The following is a 6,471-nucleotide window of genomic DNA, read 5'->3' as shown; positions in this document are numbered from 1 at the left end:
GGTGGGGGGGGGGGGGGGGAGTACAGGACCAATTTGTGGCGTTTGCACCAATGCACTGGTCACTAGATTTAAGATGTGCACTATCCAAGGACTGTGTAAGTTGTCATTTCTATATCACCACAAAATTTGCTGTTGTTATTGACGTCGAAGTACTGTCAGAATGCAGAGGATACCAACTATGCATGATATGTAATGTGTGTTCCTCGCCAAGACTTCACAGACAATACATGCTCATGAAAATGATCAACACACTCACTTTTCTATAAACATTGTCATGACTCCATTTGCACTCAACACTAAAACACTTGGTGTCTGCCAGAACATTGTGATTAATAAAATGTAGCACATAATGTTTATATTATGCAAAGTGGTGTTCTGGTACTAAAGGGACATTTTCACTGTGGAATTCTCATTCCATGTTTGTGATGTTTTGGAGTGCAAGTGAGGCTTAGATTTGCCTCTAAGGTAATCTTGAAATCTGCCTCGTAATAAAATCTCATGCAGAAGTCGGTGGTGTGTGTTTTATGTGGTTATTAAAATATGCATGAAATGAAAGGAAAATTAAAAACTGTTTCTTTCTAAACACATTTTTAGGAACATTTAAGATTTTTTGTTTCATTGTCTTATATAATGAGAATACTGTCACATCATTTAATAAAATAAATAAAATCACTATATGCATTGTTTTATATATATATATAATTTTACATTAATAATGTATTATTAAAATAATTTTCATTTTCAATTATTTTATTTTATATATTTATATGCAGTATATATTAGTTCTAGGCAATGATTGATCGCATCCTAAATAAAAGTTTTTGTTTATATAATATATGTGTGTGTAATGTGTATATTTATTATGTATATATAAATACACACACATGCATGTATATATTTAATAAACATTTTATGTTTATATATTAAATTATTTATAATATAAATTATATGAATATAAATATATACATGTAAATATTTTCAAAATATATACTGTATGTGTGTGTCTTTATATATACATAAGAAATATAAACAGTACACGCATATATAAACAAAAACTTTTATTTTGGATGCAATAAATTGCAATTGATCATTGCCCAGCACTATATTGCATTACAGTGAGAAATAAGAATAATTTTCCATAAAATAAAATAAAACATCTGGAAGTGGTAATCAAAATTTTGTTAAATATGTCATAATTGATAAAATAAATATCACAATGCCAATAAATAGTATATTTGCATTAGAAAATTATGCATAAAGAATAAATTTTTATCAATAATTTGGTCATAGAAATATGAATGTATAAAATTAAAATTATTTTTGTGACATTAAAATATGGCTTAAATTAATATCACATTGCCAATAAACTGTATATTTTTCATTAGAAAATTTTGCATAAATAATACATCTTTTTATCCTAATTTGATACTAGAAAAATTTATAATAAAAAAGGGAATATGTTTTTTTTTTTTTGATTTTGAGTTGAAATGTTTTTGTGAAAGCATGCTTTATGGCTTAAGCAATGCACTGCCTTTCACACCAGTAACTTTAAAATCTTTCAGATAAACTTCTACCAGTATTTAATATTGATTCCTCTTCGAGTGAGTGCAGGCAGCATCCGTTCACTCAGTACACAAGTCATAATAACGTCTTGTAAAACTGAAACATGCCGGGGAATTTAGTCTCTCGTAAGCAAGTCTTGATTGTTGCATAACTCTGGTATGTTACCAAAGTTTGGGTTTTTCTGGCGTAACGGGTGTCTCATCAAAAGTTGTCTATGAACGTGTTGGGTCTTGTGTGTGTGTGTGTGTGCGTATGAATAAACAGTGCAGGACAGGCATGGGATTAACAGGATTACTGAAAATAAACAGGATGAGGTAAATTCACCCAAACTGGGCTGCTCATATGACAGGACTTGCATTTAACCAGAGGTCTTGTGACTTTGGACATGGCTAGTGCTGCTCAAACAGGCACGCTGGGTCTGTCTTGAATAGTCCTAACGTCCTTTGTGACCTCAGATCATACCTGCAAAACATTTGTGTGTATGAAAAAGTGCAGCTGTTGATTTCCAAATATACCTCATAGTCCATGTCTGTTGGCTTTGAGGTCTTTAATAAGATGATTTCAATAAGTAATTTTATATATTATTTAAATACTATAATAGTTTTTATTAATATTTTAAAGGGTTAGTTCACCCAAAAATGAAAACTCTGTCGTACCCTCTTGTCGTTCCAAACCTGTAAGACCCTCTTCGGAACACAAATTAATATATTTTTGACAAAATCCGAGAACTTTCTGACTCTGCATAGACAGCAATGTAACTGAAATGTTCCCAGACCCAGAAATGCAGTAAGGACATCGTTAAAATAGTGCATGTGACATCAGTGGTTCAACCATAATTTTACAGAATACTTTTGGTGCGCAAAGAAAGCAAAAATAACGACTTTATTCAACAATTCTTCTCCTCCTCGTCCCATCCTCTGCCACTGTGGAGAGTACTGTGATGTATGCGCATTGCGTTCCTCTGCACGTAGACAAGGCACAGCGCATGCGTGTTCTACATTAGCAGCAGCACACGCATTCATCATGATACTCTCCATAATGGTGGAGGACTGTCCCAGAAGAGAAGAAATCGTTGAATAAAGACGTTATTTTTGTTTACTTTGCGCACAAATGTATTCTCGTAGCTTTGTAAAATTATGGTTGAACCACTGATGTAACATGGACTGTTTTACCGATGTCCTTATACGTTTCTGGGCCTGGAAACATTTCAGTTACATTGCTCTCAAGATCAGAAAGCTCTCGGATTTTATCCAAAATATTTTAAAGGGGTCATATGACGTTGCTAAAAAGAACATTATTTTGTGTATTTGGTGTAATGAAATGTGTTTATGCGGTTTAAGGTTAAAAAAACACATTATTTTCCACATACTGTACATTATTGTTTCTCCTCTATGCCCCGCCTTTCTGAAACGCGTCGATTTTTACAAAGCTCATCGGTCTGAAAAGCGAGGTGTGCTCTGATTGGCCAGCTATCCAGTGCGTTGTGATTGGCCGAATACCTCAAGCGTGTGACAGAAATATTACGCCCCTACAATATTGTGATGCCCTGTCCGGCCGGCATTTAATCATTAATTTATTAAAACTAAACTTAAATAATTTTTATTTAGATTTTCATTTTATTTCAGCTTTATTTCAATCAACAAAAAATATTTTAATAGTTTAGGATCAGTTATTAATAAAAAATCTGGTGTGCTGCAGCCGAGTTGACAAAATTCATGAAAACTGAAGAACATGGCTAAAACGTTTACCCCAAAATGATTTTATTTTATTTTATTTTATGAAGTAATGAAATGAAATGAAATGAAATAAAAACAAAGCCTATTTTGGACCATTAATATTTTTTAATTATGACAGTATTTTCATGACAAATAAATCTTCCCCCATTCTTGCTGTACTATAAATGCTGTAATACAAAAAATATATATATAATTCTTATTACTATGCAAAAATATAATATTACATAAGGGATATTTATATGTTATACTTTAAATGTATAAAAGTATTTTTACATTGTGGTAGTATTTATTACTGCCTTTAATTTGTGCGGATTACAATAAAAATTATTTTCATTATAAGTTTTTTTTTTACTGTGCAATACGGTATTACAACAAAAGGAGTATCGCAGTTGAGAATCATGAGAGGGGAAAACCTAAATCATAAAACGAAACTGGGGGAAAATGTGCTACATTTTCATGAAAATATCATAATGTCATAAAAGTCTTAAAGGGGTCATAGGATGCTACATGCACTTTTACAAGTTGTTTGAACTGAAATGTGTGTTGGCAGTGTGTGTACACAACCACCCTATAATGATAAAAATCCACCCAGTGTTTTTTTTTTTAATCTGGTTAAATGTTTTCCCCTTTCTCAAATCGAGCCGATCTCAGATGCCTGTCCGTGTGATGTCACAAAGACAGCCCCCTCCCACGATAGTTTGATTGACAGTAGCGTTTCAGCAAGCGATTGAGGTGTTCTGTTGTTGGATGTAATAATGAACATAGCAGTCGTCATTTACTCCCGACATCTGAGCCGCTGAACTCGCAGTGGATTGCATTGTTTCTGAAGGGAATGCGCCCCCGGTCTACATAAATGCGTCTATGTTTGCGCGAATCATTCATGATCCAGCCTCATCTACAGAAGAAGTGAGTATAATGTTTTGTAATGAATCTTTGCAAATCGCCTTTCCTAATAATGTGCTAATTAGCAAGTTTCACGATGAATGCGGCTAAAGTAAACAGTCTCTCTGAGAGCAGCTCGGAAGAGAGGGGCGGGGTCAGCAGAGCTCATTAACATTTAAAGGAAAATGCTACAAAAACGGCTTGATCTGAAAAGAGCTGTTTTTGACAAGGTAAAAAAGGTGTTTTTTACACTACCATTGAGAAATTTTAACCAAACTATGTTACAGACTTTTCATTAAGACCCTAAAGAATCATATCAACTTTTGGAAAATGGGCATCCTATGACCCCTTTAATGGTCCTAAAATAGACTTCGCTTGAAAAAAAAAACGTGACACTTTGTAAATTAACCCACTACGCATCTTTAATTAAAAAGTTACTTGCATACAAGAGGGTTTTCCTGTAAAAGCCCCATCATCAAAGAACCAAACAACCACAGACAGCTGTTTCACTTTCAGCTTAGGTTTACAGCATGTGACTCTATTTGCAGTTTGTGACCAAGTGTTGCATATATGGTCCAAACAAGTGACTTTTTATAATCCATCGGTCAGACTGAGTAATGCAAGTATGATGGGAAAAGACCAGAGCAAGAAAATTCTTTCTCCCAGTTGGAGTGCATGCAAACCTCATTTGAATGTAGTTGAAGTTATTTCAACACCTCTTACATCAACCCAGCATGTTCACTGACAACATAAACAAAAGACTTCCTCCTTTCCATTTGATATGACTTGTGAATGACTTTGTATAGCCTGATTCACTTCCTCGTCAAGGGGCTGGTCAGGAGGCATGCAGATCATTCGATTGGGGAAGTCAAGTGATGCAGTTTGCTTTTCTTACTCACCATTTTGGTTGCTTACACAGCACAACATTACCACAGTATTCCCACCAGGGATGTGATGCCTTCATCCCAGCAACCAATGCGTGGAACAAGCCGTCAGCAAAAAGGCAGGGCAGTGTGCGAATGTTTAGATCTTTCCTCTGGGATTAATCAGTCCTCGAGGTGGTGATCTCATTGCCTGTACTGACTCCACAGACCATACACACTTCATACATCAGCAGAATTCACAGTGTAAGATACGACAGTCCCACCCTCTACGAGTATGTCATCAGGAATGGTTGTGTGATCATTTAACACGTTATAATGTAATGGCTGAGACACCGTACACCAAAATATGTCTTCTAGGAAACTAATCACATGTCAGATAACTTTGTGGGTCAAACTTGTTAAAGGAACAGTTCATCTAAAAATGAACTTCGCCATTATTTACTCATCCACATGTCAAAACAAACCCGCTTGACTGTCTTCTGTGGAAAGCGAATTTCTGAAGAATGTTCAGCCCATTAATTTATAATAAAAGTGTGATATTTTCCTATATGGAAAAGTGAGTAGGATATTCTGAAGACAGAAAGTCATACAGACTCGGACCGACTGTATTATCGAATATAATAAATGTGTGAAATTTTCATATAGGGAAAAGAATGACTAGGATATTCCTAAGAAAGAAAGTTAGACAGGCTTGGAAAGATTATAATAAAAGTGTGAAATGTTATTATGAAAAAGACTGACTTGAAAAAGAAAAGTCATGTTTGGACCAATTATATTACTGAATATAATTAATATGTGAAATTTTATGTAAATGAGTGAAAAGATCTTCTTGTAAAGAAAGTCGAACAGACTTGGACCATTTACATTATTGAGTATAATAGAAGTGTGAAATTCTATATGGAAAAGAGTGACTAAAGAAAGTCATACAGGCTTGGACTGATAGTATTACTGAATATTATTAAAAAAATGAAATTTTACTCTATGGAAATGAGTGACTCTTATGAAAGAAAGTCATACAGGTATGGACTGATTATATAATTGAATATAATAAAGGTGTGAAATTTTACTATATGGAAAAGAGTGACTCTTCTTATGAAAGAAAGTCATACAGGTAGGGAACGATTATATTATTGAATATAGTAAAAGTGTGAAATTTTATTATGGGAAAGAGTGACTCTTAAAAAAAACAAAGTCATGCTTGGACCAATTATATTATTTCCTATATGGAAAAAAGTGTCTATGATTTTCTAAAGAAAGAAAGTCATACAGGTTTGGAATGATTATATTACTAAAAAATAAAAAAGTGTGACATTTTTTAGTATATTCAAAAGAGTGATTTTCTTTAGAAATAAATTAAAACAGATTTGGATCGATATATGAGTGAATGATGACATATTGTTCCTTTC

The sequence above is a fragment of the Sinocyclocheilus rhinocerous genome, unplaced genomic scaffold (genome assembly GCF_001515625.1).
Source record: "Sinocyclocheilus rhinocerous isolate Xijiao unplaced genomic scaffold, SAMN03320098_v1.1 scaffold604, whole genome shotgun sequence".
Lineage (NCBI taxonomy): Eukaryota > Metazoa > Chordata > Actinopteri > Cypriniformes > Cyprinidae > Sinocyclocheilus > Sinocyclocheilus rhinocerous.
Note: the sequence above shows the minus strand (reverse complement) of the source record.